Here is a 22,813-nt window from a genome sequence, read left to right as displayed (position 1 = left end):
CGTTACAGAAATATATTGTAGGTGCAAGGCTGATCAGATTTGAATTTTACAAGTCTGTCCATCTACACAGAAACATTACAGGATAAATAATGACGGGCAACAGGGCTCATTAATACACTGAACTTACATAACTAGTCGGTTCGACTATTCCGGGATTTTGTGAACTACAGAATTTTATTGTATGACACATAATCTGTTGTTCATATATATTTTAAAAAAATGAAGAGTAGTATTGTAAAGCGCGAGGACCTTTCATACACAAGGCCCCGGGCGATTGCCTGGTTTGCCATATGTAAAGGCCGCCACTGGTTATGAAACTACAGTAGATTTTTAAATTATAAGAGATTAATTTCCTAACTAGGAATATCCGTTCTGGTTAAATACATGGATAATGATTGGGGAGAGATGAGAATATTAAATCATAAAATAATTTATCGTTTGCTTTTACCGTTTTCCTTCTATGAAAATCGTATATTAAAACTGCAAGCAACAGACCTCTACAACCTCCAGTTTCAATAGAGACAGACCTGAGGTGGAACGTATTTTCATATATTGCTAAATCTGTATTAAAAAAATTGAACATTATTTGTAGTAGCATATATTATATATATAAAATGAAAATTAGCCGGTGCTTGTGGTGTCTTTTGCCTTCTAGCGAGGAGATATCTTGCCGTTCTTCCTCAACGACGATCAATATTGAGACCGAAAATGGTTATTTTTGTCACTTCCGGCAACAACAGAAATTAGATTCCTGGATGGACCTATTTTGGGGACGCTAAATTCATGTCAAAAAAAATTATCTTTTATCGTTGTTGCTCTACGACTATTAACATCAAAATCGGAAATGGAAGATTTCCACCATTTCCGATTGGTATAGAGATAACTAAGGAGACAGACCCTATTCTTGAGACGCTGAAACACTAACAAAGATAGCTTTTTCTTACCGTTTTCGCTCTGATACCTACTCGTATTATCTACAACATTGGATCTCAACCTTTTTTTGACTGAAGGCACACTTTACTAAACACTCACGACATCGCGACACATTTGTTTGATATTTTTATTATAAATAATACAAATACTACTACTACTACTACTACTACTACTACTAATAATAATAATAATAATAATAATAATAATAATAATAATATCTATTTATAATACTTCTATATAGCACTAAGCATTATTGCTACCGCTGGAGATGTTGACTGGTACAGTAAGTCTCAATTTTAACAAATTGTTCTTATATTCTTCATGATTTTTAAATTCTAAAATTTCGCGACATACCTTAGAAACACATCAGTTGAGAACCACTGGTCTACAGACAGAAGGACACTGCCGTTCTCTAACATGTTCCATACTTCAGTCATTTCATAGTCTGGAAATCTAAAAATTATTCTATCTTTAACGACTTAATAGCAATTGCTTGAAGAAACAAAAATAAACAATTAAGGCTGTTAGGAAGCTCACTGTAAGTCTGCCAATTTACGGTGTCCCATTTTATTTAAACTTCTCCTTATAACCTCTTACGAGATACGGAAGACAAGTCCAATTCTCGGCGGAAGAATAAGTAGTTCGGATTTCACGCTAAACTGTGCGGGGTCCATGCATAAAGTCGTCCTGACTCGTGATTAGTACGATACTAAAGAGTTCGACTAACAAATGCTTCCTGCAGTAGTCAGGCCTTTAATATTACGCTAATCATACGTCAAAACGACTCTGCATAAGGCGGTGCGAGTTCATCTCACATATAGCCTCGGTAGAGATAAGGAGCATGAAATTACGAACGCACAAATTAACGGTGTTCAATACCCGTTTTTTTAATTGATTTTTATACAGGGAATTATTTTTCTGTTTGCTTTACAACAAATTGGAATGTTAATGGTTTGCCTTTACGCATTTCTTATTCAAATCTATTTCAAACATAGTCATTTTGCAAAAAGGGGGTAACTGACATTTTTGGCGAAATTCAGATAGCAGCATTTTTGAACTTGAAATAAAAAAGACTCCATCATCATGCGAAACGGGTATAACTATAACCCAACCAGTCCAAAGATAACTAGCGGTATAACTGACACAGATGTAGATTGTGGTATAGAGAAATCAACCCATTTTGCCTTCTTCTGAGAAATTTATAATTTGTCAGTTATCCCCTTTTTGCAAAATAGTGACAATATCCTTTATTTCACGAAAATTAAATTTGGCGATTTTAATATTTAAATTATCGAATTTAACTAATATTAAAAACTTTTGTTTTATACAAATTTCAGTTCAATTTTTTTTAGAACAATAACTCTCCTTATAAATTAACTGCCTGACAAAATAGCGTAAAAATGGCGTAGATACTCAACCCGTTAAGAAACTGTCTTTACGCACGATCTTCAGCCGACACTGCCAAATCTGTACCAACACTAGAAATCTCAACCAGAACTAAAATGATGCATGTCCAAAATGCAAAATCGCTAACGATTCGAATGTACGAGAACATTAATTTCAAGGAAGTACTAATTTGACAATTGTGATCGATTACGTTACGAACGATAGAATGCCTTAAACATTGTAAATACGGTTTTGAAATAATTAGATTACTTGTGCTGCATAGGATTGACAAACGACGCGTTAACATCCTGTGGTGTATATCCCATAAACATATTTGGTCCCAATATTTTCCACTTGAGAGCATTTTCTTCCGAATACACGAGTACCAGTACGAGACATTCTGAGTGTTATCACTGTTAACAACAGAGCTTATGTTTTCCCTTGCGCACTTATTATTTATTTTTTTTTTCAAGTGTAAGATAGCCTTGATATAGTAGAAAAAAATGTGTGTGTGTGTTTGAGAATGTATGCACCTATTGTAAAATATCTGTGTCGCGTGTTGAAGTCATAAGTAAGCGTTATATGGCTGTGAAAACATTATAGAAAGAATCCCAAGAGTATGGTGTGTGTCCGGAAAACAAATGATTTCTTATGCTAGTTTAGATAATAAAGTATGTTCTAAAGAAGTTCTTACATAAGTATAGGGTTATACCTATCACAGAATCTAAGAAACTACTAAATTACCCCTGCCAGCGTGATTGTGGCTAATAACTACTCAATTTTTAAATAGAGTGCACTAAGGGAGAATTGATTGGTTGGTTCCATTGGAGTTCAGAGTTCCCTTTCAGCGCCGAGGCTATTTGAGATGTGGACCTACAGTTTTAACATGAAAGGTGAGACCTGAACATGGGCTCCCGCGGGAATCGCGGTCTGGTCTCCAGCGCTGAAGGGGCACGTACACCAACAATATAACCACAAAGGAGTTCTACAGCATATATTGAGTGGTGCATCCATTTGAAAAGTCATGATGAAATAGATATTTTTATTTTAACTGACATTTTGTACATATTGTAAAAACATATCGATCTCGGAATTATAGCGTATTTTTGAACAAACACGCGGTTATATAGCCTACAGTGACTCGAAAAAGTATTCGTACAGTTAATATTTTTTTAAAAGAATGAATGTGTGTTGATTATAGTGAGTAAAATAGGTAGAGTTTATGTATGGCATATGAACGAACCGTAGGGATTACGTCTATAGTATATTGAACCATTAGTTTGCCAGTTGCGGCATCTATGCAGTGTTTGCTGAAATTACGCCTCACCAGCGCCGAAAAATATTCGTACAACGTTGTTTTATTTATAGTAAATACGCCTTCCAAACCCTTAATGTGATCAGTTTTGTAATGGTGTGAAGAAAAGTTGCTAAGAAACATATCAACTAACTTCTTGATCTCGATTCGTTGCAAACATAGAAAAAGCTGAAATAGGCGCAAAGGGAAAGAAACAAGAGAAAAGCAAAGAAAAATTATCATCAGGCTTCACAATCAAACAAAATCTTTGAAATATCTAAAAGAGCGTGACGAGTTCGTCTAACTTACTTTACTACTAAATAAGATACTACAATCGATACTCAATAGATATCACGTTACGAAGTCAGTTAAATCAAACGTAGAAGTGGTCACACTAGATACTATCAAATAGAGAAAAGAACATTATAGAGCGTACTACCAAAGTGAATACTAAAACGAGTACTCTTCAGATTACAAATGAGTTGCAGAGACGAAGAGTAAAGGCTTTAGGAGATACAGTGAGGAATATGCTGAAAACAACAGCTATCACAGTCGTGTCTCAAGAAAGAAGAAAGATTGGCAAATGACAGGTATCGCAAGAAGCATCTTAAGTGTGTAAATACGCTTAGTGACTTTTGGAACCAAGTGATTTTCATCGATAAAAGTAATTACAGAAGTACAACTTGGTTCAGATGGGAAAAGAGTCGATTGGAGAAAAAAAATACAGAGATGGATCCCAAGAATCTTACTCTCACAGTGAACATTGTGTTTGTTTGTTTAGGGGATTGCTATAGTCGGAAATTTGAGCTTCGTAGAAGTGACAAACTAAACGAGCTATATCAATATTCAGATGAACAATGTACGACAAAATACTGTAAACATTGGTCTCAATAATGATTTTAAACCTGTACACGATAACGACCCAACGCATAGCACAAAATATCAATATGTGGGTGCTAATAAATGTACTCAAATACCTTCCCACACACTCACAAGCCCCAGACATCAATTACTTACAGCATTATGGGACGTATTTGACCAAAAAAAGTAAAATAAAGGCACATTTCTAACAAAACAAATCTCAGGAATGCGCTATTGGAAGATTGGAACATTTGCCTGCAATTATAGCGAACTTGGCTGCTAGACGGAATCCCAAGACTATTAATTTAAAGATGATATTACTATTATTTTCTTGAATATGTTAGTTGTACGAATACTTTTCCCACATTACAACAGTAACGTTGTATATTTTGTATATTTCGATTGTGATCAGGGCTCAAGCACTGTCTATAGAGGAAGAAAATATTTAGTTGGTTGAAATAGGTATTTTGTTTGTGCGTTGCTATGGTGATGTTAGCCGAGATGTTTATAATTGTGAGTGTCGCCATATTTGTTAGATGCATAATTTTGAATGATGCAGTAAAATACATGAATATCGTAAAATATAGAGTTTTGTGCATTCTAAACTGGTGTATGTTTATTGAAGTTATCTTTAATTTACATAATAACTAATATATATACACGAACTGTGGGCAATATATAAGTAATGTTATAATATATGATTTTAGAATTATTTTTTGTTACAAATAGAGAATAACTTTTAATCGACGACAATACCAATATTAATATATTCACAGATGTGTAAATTAATACACGTAATGTAATTAACCAGTTTACACCCTCGACAGGAATAGTATCACTGAAATTGTTCGAATACTGGTACTTTACGAATACTTTTTCAAGCCACTGTATACATCTGTATGTTATCTGAAATGCCTGTTCTTCGCACAGGAGGATAAAGTTTAATCAGTATATTACATCTGAAGGCAAAGAAATGAGTGAAATAAATTGTCTCGAATTTTCAGTAAGAATTAGGGTGGTTTACATAAGGGTAAAAATCCAAAATTGGGATTTTCTCAAAAACGGCTCCAACGATTTTGTTTATATATTTATAAATCAATTTTGCAAAAACGACTCCATCATCTGGTATAAGTCTCTGGGAAAATTTGACAAAGAGTAGTCTATTCTTAAAGGTGTTTTCTTTGGACAATTTTCTCAAAAACGACTCATGTGATTGTCTTTATATTTCATAAATAAGCTGACAAAGTGTAACTCATTTGTTCTAAAAAATCTATGAGGTGTAGTTTATTCTTTGGAGTGAGTTTTTCAGACGATCTTCTTCACAACGATTAAAGGTAATTTTGTTTTCATATTTCATTATTAGATATTTCATTAATAACCTGATAAAATAAAGTAACTCATTAATAACTATAATATCGTGTAAATTATTCGTTACGAGGAAAACAATCACAAAGGGTAATTAACTCTTGGGGTGGGATTTTTTTCAACTTTGTAGAATACCACTCATGAGATTTTATTTTTTATATAAAAGATGTTTCATTAACAATCCAATCATATAGCGTAAGTTATTATTTATGGAAAAACCTAGAGGGGATAATTTATTTTGGGAGATGAGTTTTCTTTTGGCGTAGTTTTCCAAAAGCAACTTATAATGTTGCTCGTGTTTCACAATAAAATCTTTCAGTAATAACTGCAGCACGACATGATTTAGCTTAAAGAATTGGAGCAAAAGAGTTTAGTGCGATGACCCACTTTTGGTTAATTTGTGATTTAGCGTCCCTTTCAGCAATGAGACTATATGAAGCGTAAATCTCAGCTTAACAAGAGATCCGAGTCACATGAAAACTCGCCGGGAACCGAACCCGAGTCTCCTACGATGGAGCTCTGTACTAATTTGAAGATCCTGAATTCAATGGATCTATTTCAAAATGTCATTGGAACTATATTCCAATGGAACTATGGATCACGAGAAACATGATCAAGTTTGGGATATAGAGCATAAATATTTTGAGTTCATTTTTCCCGTGACTCCATTGATGTTTTAAAATAATTACATCGAATTCAGCATTCTGAAATTAGTATTTAGAAAAAAAAAACGCTATTAGAAATACATACCAGCGTGGATACTTTTTACCAATGACATAAATGTTAGTTCTTTGGTAATTAACATGGTAAAACTGAGCAAAGAATCAGCTTCAATACTCACTTATCTTGCGCTTCTTTCTGCAGTTACAGTAGTTGCTTCTGTATGATTGGCTTCTATAAAACTACGATCAACCCATGTTAATGTTACTCCAAGGCATTCAATAATAGTTACAAATTATTGTACGGTACGTACTTCACAAATTTATACGATTAATTTTTACGTCACGAACATATACTGAAGATGTCAGTATCATAAATGAACAATTCGGAAGGAACCCATGTAGTTCGGAACGGATCCCATGTTAAGCTGTAGATCCGCGTCTTACATAGTCTCGCTACTGAAAGGGACACTAATTGAAAATTAATAACAAAACAATAGTTAATTTCTTTGAAAAACAAATTGTTGCATGAATTGTCTTTCTTAAAACACGACACATTTTAACACCGATACAATAATACCTTAATCAGTTCGACTTGTACAAGGAACTAATTATGTAACAGTCTTTACATGTGCCTGCAAGTTTGTTATTTCCGCTTTCTAACCTCACTTCTCTCTCTCTTTTTTTTAAAGGAAATCCTTTTATCTATCTAAATTGTCATATGACTACGATAACGTAAGAACTGTTTCATTGCCACACAGAACATATTAGTGTTATATTCCGATAGTCTACACAACCTGAGGTAGGAGTCACCGTATCATGTGCAATATTTCAACGGTCGAAATATTTCGTGTGAAAGCTCATATAGTTTCGAAACCATGTAAAACTTTAGGCTCATGTCTCATCTTCAATTCTGAAAAGTAAAGTGCGTTCCAAATCGAACTTGTTCAAATTGTGTATAACCATCCTAAGGTCTGCGGAATACGCTATTGTCAGTCACCTTAGTAGTAATACTAAGTTAAATTAAGTTGTTCTTTCTTTTCTTAGCCACAACAGAAATATACATATATAACTATTACAGATGAATGCTTTTTAAATCGAGATTTCTTATATATTATTCTTATCGATGTTCATAATTTCTTGCTCCTGTGCTTGTTAGTGTGTTACGTTGGTTGTGATAAGACAATTTGTATGTAATTTCACGTCTTGTTGATTTTAAATTTTGTTTTTCGTTGGTCATTCGCGTAAATTGGTCACGAGTAAAATGTTATTTTTCCTTCATGGTAATGCATCTTAAATAGCATTTAAAAGTCAGACGAGATTATACTTTAAAACCTATTATCTCTGATAATAGGCTTTATTTTGAGCCTTAAGGAGGTTCATTATACGAAGCAAGATGCATATTATAGGAAAGAAAAAGTAGTTTCTGCTTTGTAAACGGATAACGTATAAACGTACTCATAATAACCTACATAGCTCATAGAGTAACCATTAATTTGCCTTCGTGTTGAAATTGATGCTTCAAGTCTGTATCTGCAAGTGTGTGTTCTTCTATTGCATGCATTGTTAAAGACTCACAATCGACCTTCGTGAGGACAAGACGAACTTCCTTACTGTCTGCAAAAATTTCAATATGTCCTTGAAAGATGTCCGTGTTTTCTGTAACTGTTCCAACTCGTGTCATCGCGTGTCGTATGTAATACCCGAAATCATAATTTTTCTTGTACAAATTCTTATATAAAAGTTTCGTGTCACGGATCTTCGAAGTCTATAGAATTCTTTCAGTCTTATACCAAGATTGTTACGTAATAAAAACCAGTGGGTTACCGACCTAGACGAAGTTTATGTTAGAAAACATAATTACATTTTTCGTCTGTCAATGTGTTGTAGAAATTTCCCCATGTCTTTTATACCGTGACTTTACGAAAATTATTTTTGTTAAACTTCTTGATTAATTCTGTGAATAAGAATAACGGTTTGAAAGGAAACGTTCCTGTAATCCGCTACCAGTCGAATACTATAATAGCTTTGCTCCATTTTAACATGTTATATATTATACATACGAGTAACAAATGGTACGGAAACTCTGCAAATAATATTCTCCTTTCCGAATTATTTTATTTGAAAATAAAGGTAAAATGAAATTATTTTCTGGGTATATACAACACAAGAAAACTGCGTACGAATACTCGTGGAACCCTGCTCTTCAGCAACTACAAAATTCCTTTATTACAGTGATACCTTTTATTGAAATTGGCAGGAAGCATTTTAGTTTTGTTCGACGGTCCATAAACAAGACGATGAATATGTTGATATCACATACTGGGCGGACCATTTATCCTGAAACACTGTTACAACTTTTAAACTAACGATTTAAGAAAAAAATCGCTGAAATTTGATACGATGCAAATATCGAAACATGGAAAATTCTGTGACATATTCCGCAAGAGATCAACGGTATTGCCAATCCAGCATATATTTTTTTCTTTTTTTTAATTTCAAATTTCCATGTTAACAAAATCTTACAATATCACATCTATTGTAACTATAACACTATAACAGTAACAATGTAAATCGAAGACGTACATTAGTGATGGAAACTATGGTCATAATAGTATGAACAGAACTTAAAGAAGAGAAAATTTTATTTTTTTAAAGAGCCTTTATTTCTAGGATTATTATTCTAGGATTTTTCCTTAGTTTCATCAGACGAATGTCAAGATAGTATCCTTAACTAACTACTATTCGATAAAGCTTACCTCCTATAGTTCAAAAAATATTTTCAGCCTACAATAGTTCCATCAGTGTATTTAGAGTTAGTATGAAATATTAAACTCTCAAACCTGATAGATGTATAAACTTTCTATACTAACGAAACCAGTGGTATTTACCTATGTACAGCCACGTTTTTAGAAATTAATTTCGGGGGGGAGGTCCTGGGTCATCTTGCTGGAGAGGCTTGTAGTAGAAATTTCGCGAATTCTAAAAGGAGACGTCAGAATTTTCCTCTGGCCCAGAGTAAAACTGAGGATAATAATAATAATAATAATAATAATAATAATAATAATAATATCATAGTCGTATCTTTATCAGAATTTCTGGCTTAGTCAACAAATGAATTCCACGTGGTTTCAATTCGAAGTTCTATTTAATCGAATCCGATAGAAACACAAAGAGAAACTTCGAGAACAGGTAAAAGAAAACTCTTGTGGGACTCGAACTAACCTTTAAGACTGATCTAAGCGCAAGCGCTTTAGACATTTTTTTTCTTTTCCTTAACTGATTCACCGAATGTATCACAGTAACTTTTCTCTATTTTCTACTCGGTATACACATTTTACAGTTATTTCCAGTAAAATTGAACGACAGGGACACGAACACAAAAACATTGGGGACAGTTCAATTCCAAAATTTCTCCCAGCAGGAATCCAACCCGGGACCCCGTACACCAAAGGCAGACGTGCTCGCCACTAGACCGGCGGGGAGAGCAATAATATATTTTGTAGTTTCTGAAGTTTAAGCCTATTTCACCCTGATGTAATATGTCTATTGATCGTATGTTTATATTCACCGTATTTGTTACTTTGAGGAATGATGTATCTTATTGATATACGAAAATATCAGAATTACTCTTAACCTTTCATGGAAATTCACTATTTCATGCTCAATAGAAACAAAAGGATCCAGTTTACTCATAGTAGTCAGAATGAAAATTTCTAACAGACTGTCAGAATGCTTCAATTGAAAGTAGTGGTTCTCAACCTGGGGGCGCGCAGCTCAGTGGTAGAGCGTTCACCTCCGGTGCTTGGGGTCCCTGGTTCGATCCCAGCTCGCGCCGTATGGACTTTGTGGTGGACAAACACCGTGCTCGTGGGTTTTCTCGGGGTTCTCCCGTTTCCTCCTATTTTCTTCATTCCACCGTTTCACTCATCTCTCATCATCACCGTCTCCTTTAGCCTCACCGGCATAACCGTGGGACGTAAAACAGATTTCATTTCATTTTTTCACTGTCTCCTTTAGTCTAAGCAACATAACTGTGGGGAGTGAAACTTGATTTTTTTTTCCCCATCATGCTCTCTCTGCCCTAATGTCCTCGCTTATAAACAAAAGTTCGTATTTGCAGAAGACAGTCTAAGATTCGAAAGACATCTCAAGTTCTCGTCTGTGTTTTCACGTAAGAGATATCTAAAAGTCAACTTCCAAAATAGCAGGAATATTTCTATTAATATTTTCAACGTTAAATGTTGTAAGGATGAGTCGAGTGAAAAATTGAATAGCAGTGGGGTGTCGTGATATTTTTGTTGGTTCGCAGCCGTTAAAAGTATAGCTTCTATGGTCAGTTGGTACTTTCAATATTCTTAATAAGCAAAACCATAAAATCAATCATATATTCTTAGTCGTAATAAAGAGTATCTAGTCACAACTAGAGCGGTCCCGGGTTCGATTCCCGGTGGGGGCACTCGGTCGAAAAAGTGTAAAACGCTTTTTTAGGCCAGCCACCCTGAATGAGGTTTTCCTGTATTTTTCTCATTTACACCAGGCAATTGCCGGTGTGGGTCCTAACTTATACGCTTCCTTCCTTCCCTTTGCTCGGATAGTGTGCTCGCCAAGGGACGTCATCCCTCAAACGTGACGGACTAAATGGCTTTAGATGCCGAAAGCCCAGAAATCTAAATCCTTAATAACAACTAATGCTTCATTTTATTAGTATATGAAATCAATTTTCTTCTCCATAAAGCCTTAATGTCTTTCTACAATTTGCCACCAATTTCACGACGCTACACTACTGTCATGTCCATTCGGAACGTCTATTATCTCGTATACTTGAATTGCCGAAATGAATCCTGTATTATTATTTTAGTGAATAACTTCGAGACAGTAAAGAATATTAAAAATGTGGAAAATGAGCCAGGTAGTACGTGCAAAATGCTATTAAATAAACTAATAACCGTCTCCAAACATATTCTTACAGACCAGAGATTTGGGTGCGTAGTATATGACTACGCACCTAGTATATGACGTCAGAATTATTAGCCATCCAAATGTATACGCTATACGAAAGGTCTTGAAAACAATTATTAATACTAGCATGATTACCTGCGTCGCTGAGTTCAAATAAAAACTTTAAATGCACAACTTCTTTATACGTATCTCTCTCTCCTTTTGTCCTAAGTTGCGGGGCTGAATTTTGATTTAAACAGCATCGAAAGCGTCACTGTTCATCTGAGCGATTGCGAAAAACTACGGATTCGACAATAATATCGGTCATTTTCGATCATTATATATATATCTTCCCCTCCCCTTCAACTAAGTTGCTCCACCAAAATGAAATGATAAAAGACATCCCAGGCCCGAACCTCATCTATGTTGAAAATTTGATCGAGATCGGTCAGGTGGTTCAAGAGTTATCAAGTCACAAACAATCACTTTCATTTTTATATATATAAATAGATATTATCTGATTTAGTTTATACATTTTTTATATTATTCTTTGCCTTTAAGGTATATTTTTAAAAAGTGCGAGTGAGCTTGGAGAACAGTCTAGTATACATGTAATATGCAATGCAGCAAAGATGGCGGAATTGAAGATCTGCCTTTAGTTATGAATTATTCGCCCGTGTACTCTTGCATTGCTCTGTTAAGATACTTCGTGATTGTCTGCTTTTATTTACGTCCCCTATCAGCAGTTACCGTGCATAGGACGAGAACTTACAATTTAAAAGTGGAATTTGAACTACTACAGTGTGTTCGATGTTTTCTCATCGGAAATCGAACCCGGAACGTCATACACTCCAAAGCTACATACATTGGTCACTAGACCAGTGAGAAAGGTAAGACAATTCATGAAGTCAACAAAACCAAGGAGAACACCAGAGTTCTCAATCTTCGGATTCATAATGGTGACATAGAGCAGGTTAAAACGCACCCACAATTTGATGCTGTCAATCAAAATAGAGCGAATGTGAAATTTTTCCTGTAAGATTATTATGAGCCTTAATTCAAATGTAATAAATACGATCAGATAGAATATTTGACGCTTACACCAGTTAAATTCAACATAATGCTAATATTCTTAAAAGTTTTCATGTTTCTTGAATATTTCAATCAAATGTTAAGTCTATTACACCTTTTCAGATCACAATGGAACTTCCATTAACAACTGCAGCTAAGGACAAACACACACATACTAGGCCTATATTATATTATACATATAGGATAAAATTAACTACATTAACGAAATACTATGCGTGATGTACTTACCTAAATGCATAAGAGATTTCGGTGAACCTAGGAAGTGACGGCAAGAAACATGAGGCCGAGCAGAGGCCGATGGCCTAATTCTATACAGCGATGGAACAGAAGCAGGCCACTAAGGCCTAGTCCTGCAAAGAAATAAAGCGAATAATTAATAGAAATGGCAATTCTTATCTCAAACGTTCATAAATACTGAACATAAATTTCTTATCTATAAATTTGATGATAAAATTAGTCTCTATAAAAAAAAATAATAATAATAAATTTAAGAAATCTTGTTCAGGACAAAATGTTCTTTCGATGTTCTGAACTGCTTGAAATTTGAACAATTAATAGGCTTTAGAGCATCCTACGAGTTAGAAAAAGAGGCTATATAGAGTTAGTTATACACGAACTTAAGCTATCGAAACATGAATTGAACCATCATTTTAACCAACTTCATTATTTAATAGATGGGAAGGGATTACGTATATATTATCAACTCGTAATCCATAAAAACTTCCGTTTCTTCTCTTATGAGTGAAAAATCTAAAGGTATGTTATTGTATTTACAAGTGAAAATGTTCTTGGTTGCCATTATATCATTGTTATTCTATTTTGGTGGCACTGTTCTCAAATTCCATCTGTTTAACGTCCTTTTCTTTCTTTAAATGAAATTAAATGAAATGAAATTTTTCAATTTAACGCAGTTATGCCTGTTAGGCTAAGGGAGAAGATGACTAAAGCAAATGAATGATGATGGAAGAATTGGTGGAATGAGAAAATGGGAGGAGACGAGAGTACCCCGAGAAAACCCACGGACACTATGTTCTCCACCACAAACTAACTTGGCCATCAGGGAACGCACCAGAGGTAAGCGTTCTACCACTGAGTCACCGTGCCCCTCTTTTTCCTTCAGTATGCGTTACGTACTGGCTTCACGAGCGTTACAAAATTAACCGATGTATTCTAAATTCTGCGTAAATTTAAATTGGCGCTAATTTATGGAGGTAAATTACAACACCTTCCTCATCAATGTCGACAAGAGATCCACATTTTCTCCTAATTTCACATTTTCTGTTAATGTTCCAGACAAATCATTTTTCGGGAAAAATTCTCAATTTCTATGGATTTACATCTTATATATGTAGCGATTCTATTAAAATCATTCTATTATCCTTTCAGTGATTCGTTGGTTTGGAGTTTAGCGTTCCTTTCAATACTACGGTTATATGAGACTTGGATCTACATCGTAACGTGGAATCAGAACTACATGAACTGCCATCGGGTATCGAACCCAGGCTTCCCGCGTCAAAGACGCATACGCTAGTCACATAGCTGCGAAGGAGCCTTCCTTTCATCCGTATTGTCACGGGTTCCCCTTTCCCTAAATTACCAAATAATATTAATTTTTCGACTTAAAATATTTTTTCGAGATTTCTCTTCCAATTTCATGTAGGCTAACACGAGATTGCCCAAATCGTCCCATAACCACTTTTCTCCAAATCGATCTTGTGTGTCCATCTAGATGAAAGAAAGAGTAATGATGATAGGCTATAAGAACATTTACCTACTTAATTCAATTGTTTTTTTCCCCTGTCTTCATGTAACAACCTCTCAGCCATAGCAAACAAGAATTCATATGTTTTAATTTTCAATTTCATTGCTACTTCTAAAATAGCAATCGTAAACTGGAAAAAAAGAATGCAAGCGTATAGAATACAGATGCATCAACTGTATGATGCACCACTTAGTTAATCAGAAGATCAGGTTATCAGAGTTTACTAAAATACCTTTTGTTTATAAAAAGAAAAGGAACGAGGTATGTGGTCGCTTATGCAATGAAATCCTTGGCACGTAAATGACGTCACCATAAGCAACTAAAAAAAAAAAGGATTTTTTTTTTAATTTAAGCCATTGAATTTCGTGATCCACTTTCTCCCTCCTTCGACCATATTTTCTCTTTTCTAAGTGCGAATAAATTCATTTATCACCATTTTCCTTTACGTACGTACGTATTCCTCTAATAGTAGGATTTTCCCTATGACGCACGTATGTGAAAAAATATGGGAAATTGTACTGTACAATGTATGGAGAAGATGAGTGGGCGGCGGCGGACGAAACTCTGTACTGAAGTAGATTTCCCCCAGGTACACAACAACAACGTTCCCCTTAATGAAGAGTCTTTCGGAGCGTCGTCCAGTGCGTAAGTCGGGAGACAACTCCACCTCTTTTGCGTAATTTCATACAATTATTTGCGTAATTTTCTCAGACAACTATACAGTTTTCCTCTTCTGGGTACGTTATACCTGCTAACCTTTTCCGTTACACATTCAATTTCCTTTGGCGTTCCCTAGCTACACGCTTCCTCGCGCGTGGATCAAGTTCATTAAAAAAAAAAAAAATGTGCAAGGACACGCAAGTCTCTCATTAGCCACTCTTTTAAAAGTTTTAGTCTATTACCGGCGCTATCTATTATACAAGAAATATGATGAAGTGGACAGACGGAAGATCCTAACAGAAGTAAGGAGGGCAATAGTGTACTTTCTTTTGTGTGGTGTATGAACTTTTACGTTACATATATTTGCACTTACTATTCGCAGAGTATCTTTGAATATCAGGCAGAATTTACTGAAATAAGTAGTTTTATTTGACTTCCATGTTCCGACATATACGGCGATACCTTGGAATCTGAAATTAATCTGTTCCAGAATGCGGACCGAGTTTCAAGACACCTAACCCCACCTTTAAAATCATGCACTGGATTGATGGGTAGCGCGAATTATCAAAATGATTGAGAGTAAATTCACTGAATTGTAAGGTAAAACAAAAGAAAAAACTATGTATATAAAAATGAAAGTGACTATGATTGTGACCTCAAACCTCTTTAACCACCCGAATGATATAGTCAAATTTTCAAAATAGATGAGGTTCGGGCCTGGGATGGTTTTTATCATTTCACATTGACAGTGCAATTTAGGGAAGGGAGATGGGGAAGAGGTTTAAAATTGATCAAAAATGACCGATATTAGTGCTGAATCTATAGTTTTTGGAGTCGCTGAGACTAATAGTGATACTTCTGATCCAGTTTAAATTCAAATTTAGCTCTTTATGTCCAAAATGAAACTTATTCTCCCGTGTGACGAACTGGTATTCTGCTAGTATTTAATAATAATAATAATAATAATAATAATAATAATAATAATAATAATGTAAATGAATACTTCAGGATGTTTCATCTTAATTAGGTGTCGTGGTTATAATACAGCATTCATTTTTAGGTTTACTAAGATATTATTTTATCCAAAATCTCTGATGAAGATTTACACTCACTCATAGCATTTTGTTACGTGATCAATTGTACAGTACATGTCTTATTTTTAATTTTCTTTCTTTCTTCCTTTAACTCTATTGTAAAATTTCTTTCGTACTTATTTCTTCCCTTCTTACTTCCAATTGCTTTTTTCTTTCCTTCATTTCTTTATTGCTCAACAAAAGTAATGTTATTTACATGAAATTTTCTCTTCTCAAAAATCACATAATTTTACAGAAAAAGAAGTTGAAATATCGAATAATATTTTATTAACTGTAAATCAGCAAGTATATTATATTTTTGCAATTATTTCATTTTGGTTACATATATTTTTATAATTTGAGACAAATTATAAATGGGTTTAATGAAAATGTAATTATAATAGAATATTTTAATCTTCCTTTAATCACTGATTCTAACTGTGATCTTACTACAGGAGAACCTTAAGGCACTATCGGATTTTTTTTTTAATACTTCTGGTTTGTGCTCAGTTAATGATACTAGGAATTGTAATTTCAAGAACTCTTGAATTAATTTCATCGATCTTTGAAGAAAAAATTGATATTAAAGAATGACTCAATGGTTAAACTATATAAAAACCATCCTCCATTAATTATAGATATTAAACAAAGAGAATAATTGACTATGTAAAATGACTAAGCCGTTGAACGAAATTTTAAGAGTGGATTTTATGCAATTATATAAACTCCTAAGTGAAGCCAACTTTAATATTGTAAGTATCTCTAGTATAGGCTAGCTAGGCTATATGAGGCATGGGCCTACTGATTAACATGGAATCCGAACCACATGAGCTCCCACCGGGAATCGAACCCGGGTCTCCCACGCCAAAGGCGCGTAAGCTAACCGCTTAGCCACGAAGGAGCTCCCTAAATTCTTAAATGAATTTGTCAAATTATCTACTAGAGAAAGAACAAATAGCTAAATATGTTTTATACAAACTGGTTAAAATGTATATATGATAGTAGTTCGCTCTTTCAGTAATAAAATTTAACGCAAAAGTGATAAATATAAAAGATACTATATATAAAAGATACTAAAAGATACTATATACACAAAATACACCCTGTTTCAAAAAGAATTATTTTGTCCAGACTATCCATCGCTGCACCTCGGCTCGGCTATTGGAGAAACTAATACATAGTCTAGTTTATATTAATAGCCGCTAGATGTCAGTTTTTGCTTGGTAACCGTCATATGTTTAAAATGGCTACTCCGCAGCAGAAATAATTTTGTGTTCTCGAGTTTGCGAAGTGCAATTCCGTGATTACAGTGCAAAGACGTTTCAAGTTGAGGTACCAAATTGATCCTCCGAATGGGTGGAACATTCGCAGATGGTATCGACAGTTTATAGATACAGGATGTGTATGTAAAGGAAAGAGCCCTGGCCGCCCTCGTGTTCCTGAAGAAAATGTTGCACGAATTCAAACTGCTTTCCAACGTAGTCCTTCAAAATCAACTCGTCGTGCCAGTCAGGAGTTACAAGTGCCGACAACAACAATTTGGCGTGTTTTGAGACGTCGGTTGGTTATGAAGCCGTACATGTTACAGCTGTTACAAGCTCTGCGTCCTGATGACAAACGCAAACGTGTGACATTTTGTAACGAGATTCTGGATGCTATTGACAATGATAACACTTTTGCACAACGCATCGTGTTCAGTGATGAAGCGACTTTCCGTGTTAGTGGTCAGGTAAACAAACAAAATGTTCGAATTTGGGGCCTACACAACCCACATGCAGTCATTGAACATGTACGAGATTCGCCCAAAGTCAATGTGCTTTGTGCTATATCCCGATCATCTGTTTACGGCCCATTCTTCTTTAATGGAAACACGGTTAACAGTCAGCAGTATCTCGCTATGTTACAAAACTGGTTGTTTCCGAGGCTGCACGAAGAAAACTTCTCTTTTCAACAAGGCGGGACACCCCCTCACTGTGAATATCTGAATGAAACTCTACTGAACCGTTGGATTGGTCGTCAAGGAGCTGGCGACTTAGCATGTATCAGCTGGCCTCCACGGTCACCGGATTTGCACCCTGTGACTTCTTCCTGTCGTTAAAGATAACGTTTATGTAGCACCACTCCTACAGAACCTGGAAGAGTTGAAGAACCGGATCCGTACTGCCATAACATCAGTGACACAGGACATGCTTGCACGAGTATGGGAGGAATTTGAGTATCGATGTGATATTGTTCGTGTCGCTAATGGAGGACATATTGAACATCTGTAATTTGAACTTGAGAGGTTCGTAAATATGTGTGTAAAATTTCATATTCGTATGTCTTAAAGTTTAATAAATATATGCATTCGAAATACTATATTCTTTTTGAAACAGGGTGTATGATACACCTAAAATGGAGCATTAAAGAAATTCACCATTGGTTCTAAATGTGCAAAGCATATAATAGAAATTTTTGTATTTCGATTTTAGATATCACTTGAAACCTACTGTCAATTATTGCGTCAAAATGTTTTATAATTTTCTATAAAGTGTACTTATATATTTCTTAATAAATGTGTTAATTTTATGTACAATTTTATGTATTAATTTTATGTAGTATTTTATTGTATTTTTGCTACTGTAGCTATTCCAATTTTAAATAATTTGTTAGAAAATGAACTATAATCTTTATCCACATTTCTATCTTATAATAACAAGATTATGAAATATTCTGTTCACGTCTTCTGTAGTTACAGAATACAGTATATTCCCTATGGAAGACAATAAATGTTGAAACTTGAATAAATCGTATATAGTACATTAGAACGTCAACTCGATTATTCTGATTCTGAGGTCTATTGGTTAATGTCTCGGAATTGGTATTACCAACTGCCCGTCATCTTGACTGACGTTTTCAAAGTTGATACCTTAACTACACACATAGCATAGAATATTCCTGGAATATCCTGTTTGGATCCGGCGTTACAAAAAAACAGATCTGATGTAAAACCGAACAATAGTTCTCGGCCTAATTTATTTTGCGGCACCGCTAACGCCCTTACCTTTGTTTTGTCTCACAAGTAATCCTAACGAATCGTGGCAACTTCTCGGAGAGTCTCGAAACAATATTCTCGAAAGAGTACAATCATCAAGAGATTTCTGCTAGTTTGTGCCTTAAGAAATTTTTCCATGGTAGAAAAGATAACTACACCAGGAAAATTTTTAACGGTGTACTCATATTAGTTCACCAGACGACTGACAATTTCTTTAGATTTGTAGCTAAGTCATCCAGACCCACTAATGTGCCGCAGTATTCTCGTTGATAATTACTGAAATAAATTCATTTCTAGCGTGTAAGGGAAAGTAGCCGATTATCCAATACGAGCACTTGCAACTTTGCATTAGACGTCGAAACAACGCAATGCTTAACAGATAAATTTATTGAGCGTATGACGGGTGTTCTATCCAGAGGGATTTTTGGGACCGTGAGTTTAACGTGGAAACACTTGTTTCCCCTACCGGATATCGTAAACTCTCAATCCACTTGACACGCTCGTTCATGCCTAAACTTGGGATTAAATATCATCACGATGTCATCCAATAGCTTGACGAACCCAAACTATGGTTTCAATACTAATCTCAGTTATTTTAGACATTTTGTTCTTCCCTTTCTCATGCCCATATCGATGGGAGCTGAGCTTGGATTTTAACGCTGTCGGGTTGTAATTATTAATCCTCAGCGATATCGTGAACTATGGATTCAACATTAATATCGGTAGTTTTCCCTATCACACCAGAGTTGCTAATGGTAGTTAAACATAGACTTAAGTGGTATAGGGAATGTCGGCAATCGACTTAGAAACCCAGAGAACTATACTAATATCGGTAAATTTTGACTATTGTTTTCATGTCACCATTCCACCCAACAGAAGGGGGTACTAATCTGACTGAACTTGGCATTAAACGGCATCGGAAGTGTCGTCTCAGTGACCCCGAAAACTATGGACTACACAATATCGGTCGTTCTCGATCATTGTGTGTTACCCTTTTCACTCTTCCCTTCCTATTCAGTGATCTCACCGCTACTGCAGGCTGAACTTAAAGTCACTGGAACTGAGACTAATCAACTTAGGAACCACGAAAGCTATGGATTCGACACTAATAACGGGCATTTTCAGCTATTTTACATGTCACAATTCCCCCTTTCAGGGTGCTAATGGAGTCTGAACTTGAACTTAAATGGCATCTGGAGTGTTACTCTTTATCTAAGCGACTTCGAAAAGTGTAAAATTGACACTAATATCGGTTGTTTTATCATATTTATATCTGCCCTCTCACTCCTCCTAGGAGGGCTAAGTGGATAATGCCATCACTTCGGGATCAACTTGAACTTAATAGGCATCTAAACTGCCACAATTAACTTAGCAACACTGAAAACTAATGATTGGACACTAACACAGATCGATTTTAATATTTTTACATGTCACTATTTTACTACCCCGGTTGGAAGGATTTAAATTTGACTTAAAATCACCGGGAGACTACTATTTATCTAAGCTACCCCAAAAATAATAGACTTGACTCTAATATCGGTCGCTTTCGACTATTTTTGTCTGCTTCTTCCCTCCGCCTAGGAGTGCTAAAGTGGGCCTTACCCCAACTGGGAGCTGACCCTGGACGTTGTAGACACTTTGGTGCTCTCTATCGCCTTAGGGACGCCGAGAACTATGGATCCGACACTAATGTCGGTCATTTTCAATTATTTTTATATGTCACCATCCTCCTCCCTCAGTAATACTAATGGAGTTGAATTTAGATTTAAACGGAAGTGTCACTGTTCATTTCAGTGACTCCGAAAATTAAGGATTCGACACTAATATCAGTCATTTTCGATCATTGTTATCTCTCCCTTCCACTTCTCCTTAGGTGTGCTCTGGGGCCTTATCCTTACAGTACTCTTTTTCAAACTAAGAAAGTTTGGTTAAAATTGCTCCAAACTTTCCAGAGTTACACTGCAACATACGTGTAACATATTATATATGACGCGGATCTAAGGGGAGAGCTATAAGGGTATAGCACCCCCTTGACGCTCAAGTATACACTGCATAAAATGAGTTTCAATCATGCTTTCTTTAAATATAAACTAATTATTTGCTGAGCAAAACCATATATTTTCATTAAAATTCAACGCGTGTTACAGTTTCGCCAACTAACTCTTTGGCTTCATCAGACAGTATGTGATACAGGATAACTGTACAATCGTATATGCATAGTGTCTGATAAAGCCAAAGAGTTAGTTGGCGAAACTGTAACACGTGTTGAATTTTAATGAAAATATATAGTTTTTCTCTGCAAATAATTAGTTTATATTTAATTATAACAAAGCAAAGCTTCTACTTATGGAAAATACTTTCTTTATACTGTATAAAGCGGCGAACTATGGTTTAGCCCCTCCCTTGATCACATCTTGGATCCGCGGCTGTATATAAAGATAAGAGAGCGATCAAAGCATCACCACTTCCTTGCGAAAAAAGGATTTCAGAGTATTGAACTGAAAATCTACGGAAAGAAGAGACTACAGCACAATATAGTCTCAAAGTAGCTTGTGGGAATAGTGAACTTGCTGGGTGAAACAATGGTTCGACTTCTTTTTTTGTTTATATCTGCATTTTTGGTTTTGTTTTACGGCTCTAACGACTATATTTAAAGAACGTAAATCCCATGCTGTAATAAGAATATTGAGAAGTGACCTCCGTATGACAAATAGTTGCAAACAAAAACACAACACACAATTATGTATTGTTATTACACGATTTACTTAATTTGTATTTAATATTCTCATATAATATACCGACGTTCTGCAAACACCCACCACGTTAAACATAACAGTTACTTAGGTCCAGAAATGATTGTATGAATATTATATTATATATATTTTATATATATACAATTGATTTATTTTAATGTTAATTATTTAATATAATTATTGATGCACTGAGAAATATACCATTATACACCAAAAGTGTGACCCAAACTGGAACCGAACTCATGACCTTACGATAAGCAGTTTCGCGCTTTACCACTGAGCTAACATAAACACTCCTGTCAAGCTCCTTTTGAAGAAATGTAACTGAATTTCCAAGAGAATAACATTTATATCCGTTGCAAACACTGTTTTTCTCCTTTGTCTTTTTCATTCTGCAATGGATGTGAGAACTATGTTCCCTGTCTTTCCTTTCATTGGAAACGTTCTTTTACGTACGGAAACGTAGGTGACAAAATCAGCATGTTCTTACATGTACGTATAGATAGTTTGGAAATATTATATCATTATGTATTTCAATGAACGTTACTTTCTCTACACTTAACGTTTCAATATGTTTTATTACACTTAAAAAAAAGAAAAAACACATCTGCACAATTTTTACCCGATTGGAAAGAATGGCTTGGAGGCTCGAACATGGCATGCTTCGGTTTACTGTTTCCGAAAATGCCCGAAGTTGGATTTAGAAAATTTTCAGCTTAAAACAGCCATAATCAATGTAATAGTGTGTACTTGGAGAATATTTTCTTCTAATTGTAATATCATCGATTGTTTTACGGTTCCTTTGAAAAATATAAAACGGTACAAGTTTTATTCGGAAGGACTATGTAAATTAAACTGTTTGGTGTAGTCAATAGCGTACGCAGAAGTTCGTCAATAGGAGGGTTCAAACTCCCAACTTCATGTAATTTCAGATATGTATGGATATCAAAGATGGAGGGTTGAAATCTCGACCCCTCCACCTTGCGTACGTCACTAGGTG

General features: G+C 35.2%; 1 protein-coding gene across 3 annotated transcripts in view; it reads right to left on the bottom strand.

The window, feature by feature from the left end:
• The window catches only part of norpA (no receptor potential A), a 387,967-nt gene that overhangs the window by 181,773 nt on the left and 183,381 nt on the right, over positions 1-22,813 (bottom strand). For all 3 annotated transcript variants that reach the window (XM_081771645.1, XM_081771642.1, XM_081771643.1), the window contains exon 3: positions 12,760-12,881. The gene's annotated coding sequence lies outside the window, so the exon portion shown is untranslated. The remainder of the gene's footprint in view (positions 1-12,759; positions 12,882-22,813) is intronic.

This window comes from Thermobia domestica, chromosome 9 (genome assembly GCF_964235325.1).
Source record: "Thermobia domestica chromosome 9, izTheDome1.hap1.1, whole genome shotgun sequence".
In the NCBI taxonomy this organism is placed as follows: domain Eukaryota; kingdom Metazoa; phylum Arthropoda; class Insecta; order Zygentoma; family Lepismatidae; genus Thermobia; species Thermobia domestica.
This window is presented reverse-complemented; position numbering and strand designations above follow the sequence as displayed.